Here is a 21,475-nt window from a genome sequence, read left to right on the forward strand (position 1 = left end):
GAATTTAAGACTCTGCATTGGTACATACATGTTGGTATTTAAAACACCCAAACAACACAACAACTCTATGCAGAGCTACCCTACCTCTAAGCACTTTAAATTATTATTTTACTGTTTCACTGAGTTTTCCCCGTGGTACGCTCCCCGGTACGCTCCCCGGTGCGCGTACCGGGCACTTCACCCGCGAAAAACGAAAAAAAAATATTTATTTTTTTTGCCCCGCGGAGCCTTTTATGGCCCCCACATCAAACCTAGGGGGTCAGGGGGAGTCTACCCTGGCCCCTTTTGGTCATTTCCCCCTTTGTTTTTTGCCACCTCTTGTGTCTCGATCCTACCGAGACACAAGATGGCGGCCGCTCCGGACTGTTTGGAATGTTTACAGACACCCGAGAGCCAATCAGCTTTCCGTGCGCAAGTCGCGTGACGTGCCCGGAGCGCTCCCGGGTGCGCGTACCGGGGCGCGGCTATAGATATATATTTTTTTTAACCCAAATTACTCAAAATTCTCTCGAGCACATATCTTGAGACATAGCAAAGGCACATCGGGCTACCAGTCCCTACAATTTTGCCAAGTTTGGTGGAAAACCATTCAGCGGTTCAGGCTAAAAGTGAGTCCAACCGCCCTATGGAAATTAACATGGGGAAAACACGTTTTGGGACCCCCCTTTTATCTCGGCCCCCGCTTGACGAATCCCCCCCAAACTTTCAGGGAAGGACCGGAGCGCTGCGAGGCAAAGTTAAGGACATTTTCAGGCAGATTCCTCAACCGGCGCCAAAGTTATTCCCAATAGAATATTGCGATTTCCCTATGGAAAACAATCCTAACTATAACTACCTACTGGCGACCGCCAGTAGGTAATATATATATATATATATATTCACTGAACAAACCATAGGTTTCAGGTCTTATATAGTTAGGAATTAGCATTTAAAAAACCTTTAAAATTCACTCAAAAAACTATAAGTTTTAGGGGTGTTATAGTTAGCTGGACATTTCACTCATACAAAACCATTGAAATTGCTCCTATATAGATGGTTGTACTAACTATATTTTGCGCACCCGCAATCCACTGCTGATGATGTCATATATTACATCATTCATAACATGGTCAGTGACATCACTGATGACAACTCAAATTACATCACTGATGACATCACTGATGACATCATCCAGTGAATGTGGTTTGCTTCGTTATTTAAATATGCATTATATATATAGAAATTTGCATTGAAGAATGAGTGGATATATAAAAATAAATATTTGGATGGAGGATTTAGTAGCAGTGTAATTGACTGTTTACTTGACCAATTTATAGTGTCTCACTAAATATAGTGGATAGTGACTAAACTGTTTGAATATCTGTATCACTTTGTCAATTGTTGTGTAAACTGGTTCTCCAGGTGGTTACTACCTATGTGAAAGTCTATATTAGTTATTGATTAGTTAATTTGTATGGGAGAGTGAATGTGTGTGTGGTTCAGTGGGGGGGGTGTGACTGCCTACAGATGTGTGAATAGTTGATTCACTAGATATATGAAGTTAAAACTACATGTTCTAACAGTTGTTTGAGTGAGTGAACATCTTTATGGGTGTGGTGATGAGCAAATATATTTCTCAATGGTACATGTCTAACAAACTAGAAAAATAAAAGGCAGTGTATGTGTCAGTTGTTGTATATAAATAAGTATACATAAGACTCAATGATTGTGTGAGGGACTGTATGGATAACTTTATACTTGTAATAATTATTTTATAATTCACTAAGTATGACTTACTATCTAAATGAATAGATGAAGTTGTGTTTTTATAAGTGTGTAGCTAAGTAAATATGTAAGTATGATCCATTGTTTGCATAAGTGAGTAGGATGACTTCATATGTGAATAGGATGTGTGCTGGTGTGTAATGTCGATTTAGGTGTATAAGTATTTTTGATAGTGTTCTATTGTTCATTGACAGCATGTATGAGTGAATCTACAGGTAAGTGATTAGATGTGTGTATACATCTATGAATCACTGAGTGGGTTTTTAGATACTTGTATTGCTGTAACAATGGATTCAAATATGATACTCTGTATTTTACAAAGAGTGATGATAGATTTTACTAGTGTATGAAAAGGTGTATGTGATTGTCACGTGGATGATGTCATCAGTGATGTCATCAGTGATGTCATTTGAGATGTCATCAGTGATGTCACTGACCATGTCATGATGATGTAATATGTGACATCATCAGCAGTGGATTGCAGGTGCGCGAAATATAGTTAGTACAACCAACTATATAGGAGCAATTTCAATGGTTTTGTATGAGTGAAATGTCCAGCTAATTATAACACCCCTAAAACTTAGTTTTTTGAGTGAATTTTGAAGGTTTTTTAAATGCTAATTCCTAAGTATATAAGGCCTGAAACCTATGGTTTTTTCAGTGAATTTCAAAGGTTTTTTAAATGCTAATTCCGATCTATATAAGGCCTGAAACCTATGGTTTTTTCAGTGAATTTGCAAGGTTTTTAAATGCTAATTCCTACCTATATAAGGCCTGAAACCTATGTTTTTTTCAGTGACTTTCAAAGGTTTTTTTATGCTAATTCCTAACTATATAAGACCTGAAAGCCCACCAGGAATCTCCAGTATGCGCCAGGGGACTGCATTGCAGAGAGGTGTAATGAAGCCACGCCCCTTTTTACACCTCTCTGCAATGCAGCCCCCGTGCATGTTTGAAGAGGGGGAACTAATTCCCCTTCCATACTGGGGGCCCCTGGGGGCCAACTAGCCCACCTGGAACCTCCAATTTGCGCCAGGGGGCTGCATTGCAGAGGTGTAATGAGGCTATGCCCCTTGTTACACCTCTCTGCAATGCAGCCCCCTGGTGCGTTTGCAGAGGGGGAACTAATTCCCCTTGCATACTGGGGGTCCCTGGGGGCCAACTAGCCCACCAGGAGCCTCCAGTATGTGCCAGGGGGCTGCATTGCAGAGAGGTGTAATGAGGTCACACCCTTTTTTACACCTCTCTGCAACGCAGCCCCCGTGCATGTTTGAAGAGGGGGAACTAATTCCCCTTGCATACTGGGGGTCCCTGGGGGCCAACTAGCCCACCTGGAACCTCCAGTATGCACCGGGGGCTGCACTGCACAGAGGTGTAATGAGGCTATGCCCCTTTTTACACCTCTCTGCAATGCAGGCCACTGGCGCGTTTGCAGAGGGGGGACTAATTCCCCTTGCATACTGGGGGTCCCTGGGTCATATCTGCCCAAACGCTGATATTCCGAACGATTGAAAATGACTTTCCTTGAGAAACATTTGGATTTGGATTATCATGTCCTATACTTTGGAATTTTTGAAAGACTGACTTTGAGGATGCTATAAATTACTCAAGTCTGCCCGAATTGTGTGGGTAAAATTGATACCTAGTCACTTTGAATAATAATGTACTTACGTCTCGTCTAACATTTGGAAGAAATATCTAGTTATATGACAAGAGGATACCGACATAACTTGAAGGAAATAAGAACGCCCTGAAGAAGTTCTGTTGTACAGAACGAAACGCGTCGGCTGGCTGTGGTACATAAACTTAAGGAAAATAAAAGCATTTGAATATACACCAAGATTCAGCGCTGCAACAAGGACTCTAAGTGATATGATTTGATTGGACTTATTGTGCAAGTGGTGCTGTGCCAAACTTTGGAATATTCTCCACTACTCTCTACTACTTACTCTCTACTACTCCACTACTCTCTAATACTCACTCTCTACTACTGATTCTCTACTACTCTACTACTCTCTCTCTACTACTCACTCCCTACTACTCACTATCTACTACTCTCTACTACTCACTCTCTACTACTCTCTACTCTCTACTACTCACTCTCTACTACTCTCTCTCTACTACTCACTCTTTACTACTCACTCTCTACTACTCTCTACTACTCACTCTCTACTTCTCACTCTCTACTACTCTCTACTACTCACTCTCTAATTCTCTCTCTACTACTCTCTACTACTCACTCTCTACTACTCACTCTACTACTCACTCTCTATTTATTTTATTTTATTTATTTGCTTCTATAGGGCAGGACTCGACCCCCGAAGGGGTATCTCCGCGCTTTGCTCATTGTAGATGTCAAACAGTGCCTTTAGGACATACAGGAGGGACGCTAAACCTCCTGAAAAAGGTGCGTTTTAAGTGATATCATGAAGGAAAGAAGATTGGTGTTATGTTGCATGTCGATAGGGAGCTTGTTCCAATGGGAGGGTCCTACATAAGAGAGTGCTCGGCCACCCTGCCTGGCCTTCTTGATGAGGGGTATTTTTAAAAGGAATTGACTGCCAGAGCGCAAAAGGCGTTCTGGTGCATAGATTTGGAATTTCTGAGTTAGATAATGGCGGCCTTATCCGAAGAGACTCTTGTGTATGATGCAACAGATCTTGAACTCGATCCTCTGGTATACAGGCAGCCAGTGGAGCTCTTTCAAGAGCAGCCTTGATGGTGTTCTCGAGGGGACATTGAGAACCAGTCTGGCCGCGGTGTTTTGGGCCACCTGCAGTCGGTTGAGTACATGTTCATTCGCAGAGATAAGAAGGTTGTTACAGTAGTCCAACAGACTTATTACAAGTGCCTGGACTAAGGTCTTTCTATAAACGTCTGATAAGAAGGGGAATACCCTTCTTAGGAGCCCAATTGTTCGAAAACAGGATCCAGTCACCAGATTCACATGCTCATTTAAAACGAGGTTCTGGTCCAGTCGCACTCCCAGGATCTTGACTGATTGTTTTGGGCAGGGGATAGGTCCTAACTCCAGAGGCCACCAATCTGGAGACCATAAGAGATTGGCTTTCCCAAAAAGCATAACTTCTGTCTTGCCCACATTACACTGGAGGCAGTTGGCAGCCAACCAGTTAGATACGGCTCTCATACCCTCAGCAAAAAAGTTCTTAGTTTCAGGGGTAAGAGTCTGGAAAGGAAACAAGAGCTGGGTATCGGCAGCATACTATACCGGGGTAAACCCATATGTTCTCACAATGTCAGCAGTGGGGGGCCACGTACACATTAAATAATGTGGGGCTTAGGCATGAGCCCTGTGGAACCCCCTTGGTGAGTTCCCTGGAGATGGAACAATAGGAACCCAAGTTGACAGTTTGTGAGCGGTCAGTAAGGAAACTCTCCAGCCAGGACAGAGCTACACCTCTAATCCCTACTTTCTGCAGACGGCGAGAAGAATCTCATGTGATACAGTGTCGAAGGCTGCAGACAGGTCTAACAGCACCAGAATCATGGATCCTCCTCTATCCTATGTCATCTTGATGTGATCAGCCACGGAGAGGAGCGCAGATTCGGTGCTGTAGTTGGGTCTGAACCCAGATTGTGAATGGTCCAGACCCCCTGTAGCCTCGATGAATTTAGACACCTGAGTGTTCACATGCTTCTCGGCCAGTTTGCTCAAGAATGGTAGTAGGGAAATGGGGCGTAAGTTGGATACTTCTGTCCATGGCAGGGCCGTGTTTTTACGAATGGGGTTTACCACCGCCTTTTTCAAATCCAGAGGAATTTGTCCCTCTTTAAGAGACAAATCGATGATCGTCTGTATCATGGGGCACAGTAAGTTGCTTATTAAAGCTGTTGTTTTTGCTGGGATTAGATCTAATGGGGATCCAGTTTTGATGTTATTTATCAGGGACAGGATTTCTGTCTGGCTGGCTTCAGGAAGTTCAGTCAGCCTAGATTGGATATTATCAAAAGTTATCGGAGTATTTTTTGTGATAACCCCAATGCTCTTAGCCGTTGTGATCTTTAGATAAATGGCGTCTATTTTACTTTCGAAGAAAAGGGAGATTTCATCACATAGGGATTGGGAGAACTCCTCAGGACTCTCACAGGCCAATGGTTTTACAAAGGTCTGTAATATCCTGAACAGCTCTCTTGAGGAATTCCCTGCTTCTGCTAGCTGTGATGTTAGGCTGTTCTTTTTAGCTAGCCTGATGTTTTTATAGTATGAAGCTAAAGCTGCTGCGTGATTTTTCCAGATTTCTTCGGTATGAGTCTTTCTCCATACCTTTTCTAATCTTCTGCAACCTTGCTTTTCTAGTCTCAGCTGATCCGTGTACCATACCTCCTGTTTTGATGTGGGATGTTGTTTAATGAGTTTCAACGGAGCTAATAGATCAACAGCTTTTTTAAGAGTCGTATTGAATTTAAAAAGAGCCGACTCCGCATTATCTGTTGCAGTAATATTCGGTTCTTTCCATACTTTTTGAATCTCTTCTAGAGTAATTCTGTGCCATTGTCTGCGCCATATAGGGGAAACTAATTGTTGTCTAACAGGTTTGACTAATCCAGGGAGGGTAAATTCAACCAAGCAATGGTCTGTCCAATTAATTCGAGTCGGGGGACGGCTACATATCATGGGGCCATTAGAGAAAATTAAATCTAGGGTATGGCCTCCTATATGAGTAGAGCCATTGTTTTGAAGCTGAAATCCCAGCAAGGAGAGATCAGAGAGCAAGGACTGAGTTTCCGGGTGATCGGGGATATCTGCGTGAAAGTTAAAATCACCTAATAGGAGGAAGTTTTCTTTGGCTTTAGATGTTGTGCTAATAGTTCTGTTAAGGATAAGGTAAATCCTTTGTTCGGTCCAGGCGGACGGTAAATCAGAGCTCCTTTCTAGTTATCTTTGGAGCCTGAGTCTACTACTCTCTACTACTCACTCTCTACTACTCTCTCTCTACTACTCTCTACTACTCACGCTCTACTACTCTCTACTATTCTCTCTCTCTGCTACTCACTCTCTACTACTCTCTACTACTCACTCTACTACTTACTCTCTACTACTCTCTACTACTCACTCTCTACTACTCACTCTCTACTACTCTATGCTACTCACTCTACTATTCACTCTACTACTCTCTACTACTCACTCTCTGCTACTCTCTCTACTGCTCTCTACTACTCTCTACTACTCACTCTCTACTCTCTATTGCTAACTCTCTACTCTCTAACTCTCTACCTCTCTCTACTTCTCTCTCTACTAGTCTCTACCTCTCTACCTCCACCTCTCTACCTCTACCTCTCTACCTCTACACCTCTACCTCTCTATCTCTCTCTACACGCAGACATATACACATATATATATGCATATATATACATATGCATTCATATATATGTATGTGTATATATATATATATACACATACATATATAAACATATATAATCTGCATATCTATATAAATACAAATATAAATGCATGTATACATATACATATATGCATACATATGCATGGTATTTACATGAAAGTTTTAAAAGCACTACTAAAAGCAAAGCTAAAAAGCCACCTCCTTACAAACAGAATGGCTTTAACTTAAACGAGGGCGAGATCTATTGCATTTTCAATGCTTGTTTACTTTGGTTCCATCAAGAAGGCATTCAGATGTGTCACACATTTGCCATAAATTCTGAATGTTAGCACTCTAGTTGCTCATTAGATCACTGTAGTAAAGCTACTGCTCACAAAGGGAAGTCAGCTGCTGGTGTTCAAAGTGCATGTTTCAATCTGCATGTCAGATTTTTTTTATTGAAATTGAAGAGGATTTGAGAAGTCACTCAAAATGTTCCCTAATTTTTCTTTCTGAAGCACTAATCATACTTTCTATGGCAAAATGAGCCCCCTCATTCTGTTCCTTTTTAAATTAAATGTTTTCAGACTTACCACTTTATTCCAATCAAGATGGCTTCAGGTGTGCCATACCTTTGTAATAAGTCGGACTGTTAGCGCTCTAGTTGTTCTCTAGAACACTCTGGGACATTCTGTCATTGGGCTATACTTGGGCTACATCTGGGTGGTATTTGGGCTACATTTGCGCTCTTTTGTCTCTGGTGGCCATCTCGGGAGACTGCATGTCAGAATTTTTTAATGAAATAGAAGAGGATTTGAGTAGTCACTCAAAATGTGCCCAAATCTTTCTTTCTGCAGCACTAATCATCCTTTCTATGGCAAAATATAGCCCCTCATTTTGTTCCTTTTTAAATTAAATGTTTTAAGAGTTACCACTTTATTCCAATCAAGATGGCTTCAGGTGTGCCATACCTTTGTAATAAGTAGGACTGTTAGCGCTCTAGTTGTTCTTTAGAACACTCTAGGACATTCTTTCATTGGGCTATACTTGGGATACAACTAGGTGATATTTGGGCTACATTTGGGCTCTTTTGTCTCAGGTGGCCATCTTGGGAGACTGCATGACAGAATTTTTTAATGAAATAGAAGAGGATTTGAGAAGTCACTCAAAATGTTCCCTAATTTTTCTTTCTGAAGCACTAATCATACTTTCTATGGCAAAATGAGCCCCTTCATTCTGTTTCTTTTTAAATTAAATGTTTTCAGACTTACCACTTCATTCCAATCAAGATGGCTTCTGTTGTGCCATACTTTTGTCATAAGTAAGACTGTTAGCGCTATAGTTGTTCTTTAGAACACTCTGGGACATTCTGTCATTGGGCTATACTTGGCCTACATCTGGGTGATATTTGGGCTACATTTGGGCTCTTTTGTCTCTGGTGGCTATCTTGGGAGACTGCATGTCAGAACTTTTTTAATGAAATAGAAGAGGATTTGAGAAGTCACTCAAAATGTACCCACATTTTTCTTTCTGCAGCACTAATCATACTTGCTATGGCAAAATATACCCCCTCATTTTGTTCCTTTTTAAATTAAATGTTTTAGGAGTTACCACTTTATTCCAATCAAGATGGCTTCAGGTGTGCCATACCTTTGTAATAAGTAGGACTGTTAGCGCTCTAGTTGTTCTTTAGAACACTCTGGGAAAAATCTGTCATTGGGCTTTACTTGGGCTACATCTGGGTGATATTTGGGCTACATTTGGGCTCTTTTTTCTCTGGTGGCCATCTTGGGAGACTGCATGTCAGAATTTTTTAATGAAATAGAAGAGGATTTGAGAAGTCACTCAAAATGTGCCCTAATTTTTCTTTCTGCAGCATTAATCATACTTTCTATGGCAAAATGAACCCCTCATTTTGTTCCTTTTTAAATTAAATGTTTTCAGACTTACCACTTCATTCCAATCAAGATGGCTTCTAGTGTGCCATACTTTTGTTATAAGTAAGACTGTTAGCGCTCTAGTTGTTCTTTAGAACACTCTGGGACATTCTGTCATTGGGCTATACTTGGGCTACATCTGGGTGATATTTGGGCTACATTTGGGCTCTTTTGTCTCTGGTGGCCATCTTGGGAGACCGCATGTCAGAACTTTTTTAATGAAATAGAAGAGGATTTGAGAAGTCACTCAAAATGTACCCAAATTGTTCTTTCTGCAGCACTAATCATACTTTCTATGGCAAAATATGCCCCCTCATTTTGTTCCTTTTTAAATTAAATGTTTTAAGAGTTACCACTTTATTCCAATTAAGATGGCTTCAGGCGTGCCATACCTTTGTAATAAGTACGACTGTTAGCGCTCTAGTTGTTCTTTAGAACACTCTGGGAAAAATCTGTCATTGGGCTTTACTTGGTCTACATCTGGGTGATATTTGGGCTACATTTGGGCTCTTTTTTCTCTGGTGGCCATCTTGGGAGACTGCATGTCAGAATTTTTTAATGAAATAGAAGAGGATTTGAGAAGTCACTCAAAATGTGCCCTAATTTTTCTTTCTGAAGCACTAATCATACTTTCTATGGCAAAATGAGCCCCTTCATTCTGTTCATTTTTAAATTAAATGTTTTCAGACTTACCACTTCATTCCAATCAAGATGGCTTCTGTTGTGCCATACTTTTGTCATAAGTAAGACTGTTAGCGCTATAGTTGTTCTTTAGAACACTCTGGGACATTCTGTCATTGGGCTATACTTGGCCTACATCTGGGTGATATTTGGGCTACATTTGCGCTCTTTTGTCTCTGGTGGCCATCTTGGGAGACTGCATGTCAGAATTTTTAAATGAAATAGAAGAGGATTTGAGAAGTCACTCAAAATGTGCCCTAATTTTTCTTTCCGCAGCACTAATCATACTTTCTATGGCAAAATATACCCCTCATTTTGTTCCTTTTTAAATTAAATGTTTTAAGAGTTACCGCTTTATTCCAATCAAGATGGCTTCTGGTGTGCCATACTTTTGTCATAAGTAAGACTGTTAGCGCTCTAGTTGTTCTTTAGAACACTCTGGGACATTCTGTCATTGGGCTATACTTGGGCTACATCTGGGTGATATTTGGGCTACATTTGGGCTCTTTTGTCTCTGGTGGCCATCTTGGGAGACTGCATGTCAGAACTTTTTAAATGAAATAGAAGAGGATTTGAGAAGTCACTCAAAATGTGCCCTAATTTTCCTTTCCGCAGCACTAATCATACTTTCTATGGCAAAATATACCCCTCATTTTGTTCCTTTTTAAATTAAATGTTTTAAGAGTTACCACTTTATTCCAATCAAGATGGCTTCTGGTGTGCCATACTTTTGTCATAAGTAAGACTGTTAGCGCTCTAGTTGTTCTTTAGAACACTCTGGGACATTCTGTCATTGGGCTATACTTGGGCTACATCTGGGTGATACTTGGGCTACATTTGGGCTCTTTTGTCTCTGGTGGTCATCTTGGGAGACTGCATGTCAGAACTTTTTTAATGAAATAGAAGAGGATTTGAGAAGTCACTCAAAATGTGCCCTAATTTTTCTTTCTGCAGCATTAATCATACTTTCTATGGCAAAATGAACCCCTCATTTTGTTCCTTTTTAAATTAAATGTTTTAAGAGTTACCACTTTATTCCAATCAAGATGGCTTCTGGTGTGCCATACTTTTGTCATAAGTAAGACTGTTAGCGCTCTAGTTGTTCTTTAGAACACTCTGGGACATTCTGTCATTGGGCTATACTTGGGCTACATCTGGGTGATACTTGGGCTACATTTGGGCTCTTTTGTCTCTGGTGGCCATCTTGGGAGACTGCATGTCAGAACTTTTTTAATGAAATAGAAGAGGATTTGAGAAGTCACTCAAAATGTACCCAAATTTTTCTTTCTGCAGCACTAATCATACTTGCTATGGCAAAATATACCCCCTCATTTTGTTCCTTTTTAAATTAAATGTTTTAGGAGTTACCACTTTATTCCAATCAAGATGGCTTCAGGTGTGCCATACCTTTGTAATAAGTAGGACTGTTAGCGCTCTAGTTGTTCTTTAGAACACTCTGGCACATTCTGTCATTGGGCTATACTTGGGCTACATCTGGGTGATATTTGGGCTACATTTGGGCTCTTTTGTCTCTGGTGGCCATCTTGGGAGACTGCATGTCAGAACTTTTTTAATGAAATAGAAGAGGATTTGAGAAGTCACTCAAAATGTGCCCTAATTTTTCTTACTGCAGCACTAATCATACTTTCTATGGCAAAATGAACCCCTCATTTTGTTCCTTTTTAAATTAAATGTTTTCAGACTTACCACTTCATTCCAATCAAGATGGCTTCTGGTGTGCGATACTTTTGTCATAAGTAAGACTGTTAGCGCTCTAGTTGTTCTTTAGAACACTCTGGGACATTCTGTCATTGGGCTATACTTGGGCTACATTTGGGCTCTTTTGTCTCTGGTGGCCATCTTGAGAGACTGCATGTCAGAACTTTTTTAATGAAATAGAAGAGGATTTGAGAAGTCACTCAAAATGTACCCAAATTTTTCTTTCTGCAGCACTAATCATACTTGCTATGGCAAAATATACCCCCTCATTTTGTTCCTTTTTAAATTAAATGTTTTAAGAGTTACCACTTTATTCCAATCAAGATGGCTTCAGGCGTGCCATACCTTTGTAATAAGTAGGACCGTTAGCGCTCTAGTTGTTCTTTAGAACACTCTAGGAGGCTGCAGTAGAACACAAAGGAATCAACTGACAGTCTCTGTCCGTGTTGTATGTACATGTTTTACTGAGAATGTCAGACTTTATTCTCACATGACTGAGAAAGATAATGTGAATTTACAGAACATATGCTTTCAGTTTAGCCTATAGATCCCATTCCAAACCACTGTGGGATAAGCATGAGATAATAGTTTTCTTTCAAACATGATTCATGATATCCCAGCAGAAAGCTTTTTCACATGGTAAAATCACCTTAGAACACACCACATTTCCTAAAATGAGTATGGTACCATCAACAAATGATTTATAATGTAACTATTAACTACAATGCTTTTTAATGAGGTGCTATCATATATATTGGTCCCAAGATGGCTGCCAACACTTCTTGGATGAAGGGCTGACAGCCAATCAGATCTCAAGATGAGATGTATGGTTAGGCTCCGCCCAGAAATATATGTGTTTTTGAAGTTAATTTTCATAAAAACCACTGGAGCAATTTTCACCAAATATAGAAAAGGCACTTCTGCGTACCATTCCCTACAATTTTGCAAAGTTTGGTGTAATGCCATTCAGCGGTTCGGGCTGTAGCCTTGTGTATTCGTCCTATGGAAATTAACATGGGGAAAACACGTTTTGGTACCCCCCTTTTTTCTCGGCCCCCGCAATACGAATCCCCCCGAAACTTCCAGGGAAGAAGCGGAGCTGGCCTAAATTTTGGGAAATGACACACAAATTACTCAATTGGCGCCAAAGTTATTCCCAATAGAATGTTGCGGATTTCCTATGGTAGCTAGGTCCTAACTAAATATACCTACTGGCTATCGCCAGTAGGTAATATATATATATATATATATATATATATATATATATATATATATATATATATATATATATATATAGATATATATAGATATATATATATATGTATATATATTTACATATATATTACCTACTGGCGGTCGCCAGTAGGTATATATAGTTAGGATTTTTTCTCTATGGGTTTTTTGAAAATTCTATGTCTAATAACTTTGGCGTTTGTGGACGGAATTGGCTGAAATTTTCAGGAAAATGGCACATTTTGTTTCTGAGCAGCCCTTGAGAATTTGGGGGGGGTTCGTCAAGGGGGGGCCGAGAAAAAAGGGGGGTCCCAAAACGCGTTTTTCCCATGTTAATTTCCATAGGGCGGTTGGCCTCACTTTTAGCCCGAACGGCTGAATGGATTTGCACGAAACTTGGCAAAATTGTAGGGACTGGTAGCCCGATGTGCCTTTTGTAGGTCTCAATATATGTGTTCCAGTGGATTTTGAGAAATTAACGTTTAAAAAAAGATATATATCTGTAACAGCGGACCGGGCAGCGCTCTGGTTCGCGGACTTTTCGCGCAACGGAGCTTTGTGAAGCGAAGCTGATTGGTTCTCCGGCGTCTGTCAACATTCCAAACAGTCCTTAGCGGCCGCCATCTTGTCTCTCGGTAGGATCGAGAGACAAGAGGAGGCCAAAGCGAAGGGGCAAATGACCATAAGGGGGCATAGTACATTGTCGCTCACCCCCTAGGTTTGATGTGGAGGTTTTAAAAGGGCCCCGCGGGGCAAAAAAAAATAAAAATAAAAATAATCGAACAGCTGAATGGATTTGCACGAAACTTGGCAAAATTGTAGGGACTGGTAGCCCGATGTGCCTTTGCTAGATCTCAATATATGTGCTCCAGTGGATTTTGAGAAATTAACGTTCAAAAAAAGGTATATATCTGTAACAGCGCACCGCTTCGCGTACTTTTCGCGTTACCGAGCTTTGCGAAGCGAAGCTGATTGGCTCTCCGGTGTCTGTAAACATTCCAAACAGTCCGTAGCGGCCGCCATCTTGTCTCTCGGTAGGATCGAACAGCTGAATGGATTTGCACGAAACTTGGCAAAATTGTAGGGACTGGTAGCCCGATGTGCCTTTGCTAGGTCTCAATATATGTGCTTCAGTGCATTTTGAGAAATTAACGTTCAGAAACAAGATATATATCTGTAACAGCGCTCCGCTTCGCGGAGATAAAATTATATGTGTATTACCTAGCTGTTGCTAACACCAGTTAGCGACGGCTAGTAGAAGATAGCGACCATCTTGGGCCCCACTTTGCATGTGAGTGATATTTATCACTAATGACATGCAAAGTGGGCATGCCAAGATGTTAGCGACTGGAAACAGTCGCTAACATCGCTATCTCCTATTATCAACTTTTGGAAATATTCGAGATAAGGGCGAATATCTCTAAAAGCTACCACCTGCCCTGAGCAGTTCTTAGCCATGTTATCCAATGGGAGGTGGATAACATGGCTAAGAGCATTAGCTCGGTAATGCATGAATATCGCTGAGTTTTCAGCGATATTAATGCATTGCGGTCGTTTTTTATCGTATTTCCGATAAACCTTGATAATAGCAAGGTTTATCTGCGATAATTTCTGACGGTAAAAAAATCGTTGCTAAGCATCGTTAGGGATAAATATCGCTTAACTTTGGTAATATGCCCCAACGTCTGTTAACGTTCGATTCGAAGGAAATCAGGAAGTGTTGAAAAACATTGTCTGCGCCATCTTGTCTTTTTTCAAATGCCACACTTTTGTCGTGCACGGCAGCCATTTTAGATGCCTTGACCAGACCCACTCTGTGCACGCTGTCGATCCTTAGCATGGCTCCCCACCCTCGCAAGCATCTCCCCCAGGCAGTGGTCACCCCCGCTCTCTGTCTTATGCATGGGTAATAAACCTCCCCCATCTGCGCTGCTGTTCCCTGAGAATCACACCCTGTGCCCTCCCGACACCTCCCTTTCGCCCTATTCACTACCGCACCCTCTGACACTCCTTTTCCTCTGTGTCCGATTGTCCAGGCTGGTCCTAGGGTATCAGCTAGCCCTGCAGATGTAGTTTATGGCCACAGCTGTAAAGAATCACCCCTCTTCAAAGGAGTTATAGTAGATCAAGGCCCACACTCGATGAGATCCGTCACAGCAGAAGCGTTGCTATTATCTGAAAACCATCCTGTATTGTGATTGGGGAGGGGACCGAGCCTGAAGCGGAAGATTCCAGGGATGACTCTTTGTACATCAAAGTTTTTACAATTATGTGTCACATTAAAAATATATAGCACTCCGACAAAGTAGTAAGATTATAAAACTTTAATAATTTATAAATATATACAAGAAAACAAAAATAGTAATAACATATAAACATTTTTAGGGAAAAACAACGAAGTAGCGGTCGGCTGTGCGAATAGTCCCAACGCAGCACAACGTCCAGATTTCCGGCGTGGGGCGTCGCGGGGGGTGGGTCATCAGTAGCAAACTGTTGTGCGAATAGTTCCAAAGCAGCAGAACGCGCCGAAATCTAGATGACACGAAAGTGATGTCTAGTAAGTTGCCACCCAGCAAATAACGGCATGGGGCGTCGCGGGGGGTGGGTCATCAGTAGCAAACTGTTGCGCGAATAGTTCCAAGGCAGCAGAACGATGGCACCAAGGTGATGTCCAGTAAGTTGCCGCACTGGTTTTGGTATCCTACAATGCTGCTCCGAATAACGGCGTGGAGCGCCCCGGGGGAGGCGGCGTGAACGGGCCTCTCCAGGTGGAGTCTCGTCTGTTGTAGTGGGGCGCCCCTTTACCATTTCAGTTGCCATTCCGTCCGTTTTTGGTCCACTGTGTCAAAAGCCGCAATTCAGCTGAGTTGCGCCCACTCTTGCGGTGCAGCGATAGGCGGCTGTCACAGGACTCTCAAAATGGCGGCAGGCTGTTTCCTTTTTGGGCCTGGTCCACTGAAATGGCCCTGGGACACCTTGGAAATCAGACGCTTGTCTGCTAGGTCTTGGACCTCATTCTCGAAAGCGTCCCCTCCGCCTTGAGAATTCATAAAAAGTTTTGGGGGCTCCGACTCCTGCAGGCTTCTGGTGGGGAGCGGCTGCCATGATTGCTCGCGGAATGACCACGACTGAGCTACGAGATGGTGGTGCTTTCATGCTGACGCCAGCTTCAGTCTGAAACATCCAGAAACAAGGTGGGGCTTTCATCGTTTGGGGAAAAAAAAAAGTTTTCATCCTATGAAAAGTGTTGTTTTTAGGTCACATGATCAAGCCTTCCATCATTAGGAAACCAAAAGTAAAATGAACCAATGAAAAGTTTTATAAACAAGTCACATGACCTGTTATGCGGCATAGGGTGTAAAATTAGGAGAAAATACGTTGGCACGTGAGGCGGCGTCAGTAGCGGACCGATGTGCGAATAGGCCGAAGGCAACACAACGCGCCAAGATCCGGATGGCACCGAGGTGGTGTCCAGCAAGTTGCAGCACTGGTGTGGCCATCCTACAATGCTGAAAGTCGGCGTGGGGCGCCCCGTTGGCTTGTGAGTTTGCGTCAGTAGCGGACCGATGTGCGAATAGGCCGAAGGCAGCACAACGCGCCAAGATCCGGATGGCACCGAGGTGGTGTCATAGTTGAGAGTTCTGAGCAGCGGTTGTAACACTGTCTGAAGCTTATTTGCAGCTGCTGCAGCTTCACTACGCGTCAAGATCCGGATGGCACCGAGGTGGTGTCTAGTAAGGTGCACTGGTGTGGCCATCCTACAATGCTGAAAGTCGGCGTGGGGCGCCCCGTTGGCCTGTGAGTTTGCGTCAGTAGCGGACCGATGTGCGAATAGGCCGAAGGCAGCACAACGCGCCAAGATCCGGATGGCACCGAGGTGGTGTCTAGTAAGTTGCCGCACTGGTGTGGCTATCCAACAATGCTGAAAGTCGGCGTGGGGCGCCCCGTTGGCCTGTGAGTTTGCGTCAGTAGCGGACCGATGTGCGAATAGGCCGAAGGCAGCACAACGCGCCAAGATCCGGATGGCACCGAGGTGGTGTCTAGTAAGTTGCCGCACTGGTGTGGCCATCCAACAATGCTGAAAGTCGGCGTGGGGCGCCCCGTTGGCCTGTGAGTTTGCGTCAGTAGCGGACCGATGTGCGAATAGGCCGAAGGCAGCACAACGCGCCAAGATCTGGATGGCACCGAGGTGGTGTCTAGTAAGTTGCCGCACTGGTGGGGCCATCCTACAATGCTGAAAGTCGGCGTGGGGCGCCCCGTTGGCCTGTGAGTTTGCGTCAGTAGCGGACCGATGTGCGAATAGGCCGAAGGCAGCACAACGCGCCAAGATCCGGATGGCACCGAGGTGGTGTCTAGTAAGTTGCCGCACTGGTGTGGCCATCCTACAATGCTGAAAGTCGGCGTGGGGCGCCCCGTTGGCCTGTGAGATGGCGTCAGTAGCGGACCGATGTGCGAATGGGGCCAAAGGCAGCGCAACAATATTTTCTGATTTGAAGACACCACAAGGCGCTGAGATGCCAAGATCCGGATGGCACCGAGGTGGTGTCTAGCAAGTTGTGGCACTGGTGTGGCCATCGTACAATGGTAAAAGTCGGCGTGGGGCGCCCTGTTGGCCTGTGAGATGGTGTCAGTAGCGGACTGATGTGTGAATGGGGCCAAAGGCAGCGCAACAATATTTTCTACTATATTTTCGGAGTAGAAGACACCACAAGGCGCTGAGATGCCAAGATCCGGATGGCACCGAGGTGATGTGTAAGTTGCGGACCGATGTGCGAATGGGGCCAAAGGCAGCTCAACAATATTTTCTGAAGAGAATACACCACAAGGCGCTGAGATGCCAAGATCCGGATGGCACCGAGGTGATGTCTAAGTTGCGGACCGATGTGCGAATGGGGCCAAAGGTAGCGTAACAAGATTTTCTGTATGGAAGATACCACTAGGCGTTGAGATGCCAAGATTCGGATGGCACCGAGGTGATGTCTAGCAAGTTGTGCCACTGGTGTGGCCATCGTACAATGGTAAAAGTCGGCGTGGGGCGCCCTATTGGCCTGTGAGATGGTGTCAGTAGCGGACTGATGTGCGAATGGGGCCAAAGGCAGCGCAACAATATTTTCTGACTGACACCACAAGGCGCTGAGATGCCAAGATCCGGATGGCATCGAGGTGATGTCTAAGTTGCGGACTGATGTGGGAATGGGGCCAAAGGCAGCGTAACAATGTTTTCTGTATGGAAGATACCACTAGGCGTTGAGATGCCAAGATTCGGATGGCACCGAGGTGATGTCTAGCAAGTTGGTGTGGTCATCCTACAATGCTGAAACTCGGCATGGGTCACCCCATTAGCCTGTGAGATGGCGTCAGTAGCGGACCGATGTGCGAATAGGCCGAAGGCAGCACAACGCGCCAAGATCCGGATGTCACCGTGGTGGTTTCATAGTTGAGAGGCACTTCATCTGCAGTGGGGCGCCGAGATCCGGATGGCACCGAGGTGATGTCTAGCAAGTTGCTGTACTGGTGTGGTCATCCTACAATGCTGAAATGTAGTGGGGCGCCCCTTTACCGTTTCAGTTGCCATTCAGCTGAGTTTCGGCCGCTCTTGATGCTACAGCGACAGGCGGCTGCAAGAGGACTCTCAAAATGGCGGCCTGTTCTTTGGATTTGGGCCTGGTCCACTAAAATGGCCCTGGGACACCTTAGAACTCGGACGCTCGATTTTTTTTTCCTTTCCTGTACATGCAAAAAAAGGTAAATGCCCGGTATGTTACACGCTTCATCTGCCACGATGAACTCTCCAGAGGAACCGAAAAAAAATATAGTTGTGGTAACTATACCATGCATCGTCATATGGAGAGGTGGCACCAATTAATTATAGTGCTGCATAAAAGAGAGATTTGGAGGAGAACCCCTGACCTGCTAGTACATTCATCAAAGAAGTGGCACTGAGAGCTTCAGAGGCAAGGGAAACGGTCCCAAATATTTAGAAGAACTTTGGAAAGATTAAAATGACATGTTTAGATTGTGGTAAATTAATTTCATGTGGGCAGATGAGTGTTACTCTAATAAATACAGCATATGAACATCATCATAGTCGATGGTTGGTAGAGACATTTTGACTATATCCTGGACCTGCCCGTCCTCGCCCAAAATGGCGCCGGAATAAATGGGACTCGTAACTCCTTGTTGTGTACTGGTTGCAGAACCTTGAAATCACGAGATACGTATGCAGTTTTGAAGCACATGGCGGGCGGGGACGAGAATTGATTGAATATTTCGACATCCCTATTGATATTAAGTTCTGATGTGTTATTGATTACTGTACTGTTGAAAATTCGAATTAACGTCACCCATGGTACTTGCCCGCAAATGTATATCTAGATAATTTTATTGTAACTGGCCCTGTCGTATTTTAATTATAAAATGTACGTCCACCGATTCCGTAACTGTTAGACACCTTAGTTTTTGCAACCTAATGGCCCGCCCGTTACGTTCCTCTACAGTGTAAATGTCTATTCATCATATACGATTACAGTTTGCTCCGTGGCAGGCCCACGTGGTTATAGGCTCGTATTTGTATAATGAAATTTTCACAATAAAGGTTTTTAAAAGAAAACATGGTAGTAGTGTATACATTGGTAAAGTTTTTAATAATAGTCACTGTTTTAGAATCATTAAAAGGCAAGTGAAATAAAGCAGACCAATTACATGAAGGGTAAAAGGTATAATACGAAGGAACGCAGTAAAGATAAATGGTCAAGGGCTGTTGTGTTTTCTATTCCTGCAACATAAAGTGATCGATAAGAATCTCATATTCAGGCGTATCGGCGACTAAGACAGCAGGTCGACCCTCTTTTGCTCAACGGCTCCCTCATGGGACGAAGAAACGCTCTTTTTCTCGAAAAAAGAATATATTTTACTTGCAGGACAGTTGTAAAATTTCCGGGAAAGTACATTAGCCTGGAACATTATAACATATATTTAAGAGAAAATAATGTTCGGAAGTAATTAAAAGCGTACTTTTTAGGTGATATGACCAAGGCTTTCATCATTAGAATAAGAAAAGTAAAATGAACCAATGAAAAGTTTTATTAACAAGTCACATGACTTGTTATGCTTACGTTACGCGCTGCGCGCCCCGGATGACTTCCGGATGCGCTAACGCGGCGCGTCATATGACGCATTACGCGACAACGCAGGTCCAGAATATAGTCAAAATGTCTCCACCAACCAGCGGTCGAAACACAACCCCTTTCAGCAGGCTAAATAGTTCTGTTAAATGACAACAGAAGGGACAGGCAACAAGAACCATCAGTCAAAGAGGGGAGGGATAGTTCTTCTCTACCGGGTTACATTGGGGCGCTACCGGAACTGATCGAATTGGTAGTCTACAGTGTTTCTGGATGTTTCAGACCGAAGCTGGGGTTAGCATGAGAGCAGCACCATTTCGTAGCTCCGTTGTGGCCATTCCGCAACCAATCATGGCAGCCGCTCTTTATCGTTATTTTGGGCGGGGTGGGTGGCGGAGCCGAGCTGTTTTGCAGCCATCATTGTGTGGAGTTCAGTTCATCTCACTAGTTTTGTATTTGTCATGAGGGGTTGTTCCTAATGTTTCTATTTTAGCGAGGTCAAAAAGAGATCCCATTAGTGGCCTACTGATTTTGCTCGATTCCTTTTCTTTTTTTTTACACGATTTTTCGTTATCTGCAAAGACTAAACAGAGTATTGCGACTCTGTGTTTGTTTGTAAATAGAGAATGAACCAAAGAGAACTAATTCTAAAACAGTAAATACTTGGATAACAATCAATCAAATGGAGAGAGAAGCAGGCATGACGGATTACAACGGGGGCAAAGGCCTGCGTTAACTACCTTTCACTATCTGCAAAGAGAGAGTACTCCTAATAGAAATGAGGGGGGGGGGGCACCATTCAAAGCAGATCAGTGTGCATAAACACGAAAATGTTTTCACTTACCACGTACTTGACATTCGACAGCTTATGATATTTGCTATTAAAAAACCATTGAAATTCACTGAAAAAACCATAGGTTATAGACCATATATAGTTAGGAATTAGCATTTACAAAACCTTGAAAATTCACTGAAAAAACCATAGGTTATAGACCATATATAGTTAGGAATTAGCATTTAAAAAACCTTATTTTACTCACACAAAACCATTGAAATTCCATATATAGTTAGTTGCACTAACTATATATCGCGCACCCGCAATCCACTGCTGATCATGTCACATATTACATCATTCATGACATGGTCAGTGACATCACTGATGACATCACTGATGACATCTCAAATGACATCACTGATGACATCACTGATGACATCTCATTTGACATCAATGACCACATCACTGATGATATCATTCATGTGACAATACAATGCATCTCCTCACATTTTAATATAACCTCTGTTTCACCCAGTGTTAAATACAGAGTATAATTTTTGAAACCATTGACACACCAATACTAGTTACTACATACGTACTCACTGATTCCTACGTCTACAAACACATTCACTCATTCACCCATACAATCATTCATACATACAATCACTCATCTTTACAACACTATCATATGCACTCATACACCTATACAGACACTCACACTCTGCCACTCATCCATGGAGTTACTCACACACCTAGTCAGTCCTGTAAAGAATCAATCACACTTCCATTTTCTTGTCTATACAGTTAAACATAGAGCACCTTACATTTTCAAACATATAGTAACACATACTTACTTTCTTATACAATCATTGATACAAGTACACATTGATCTGCACAGAG

This window comes from Lissotriton helveticus, chromosome 5_1 (assembly GCF_964261635.1).
Source record: "Lissotriton helveticus chromosome 5_1, aLisHel1.1, whole genome shotgun sequence".
NCBI classification, from domain to species: domain Eukaryota; kingdom Metazoa; phylum Chordata; class Amphibia; order Caudata; family Salamandridae; genus Lissotriton; species Lissotriton helveticus.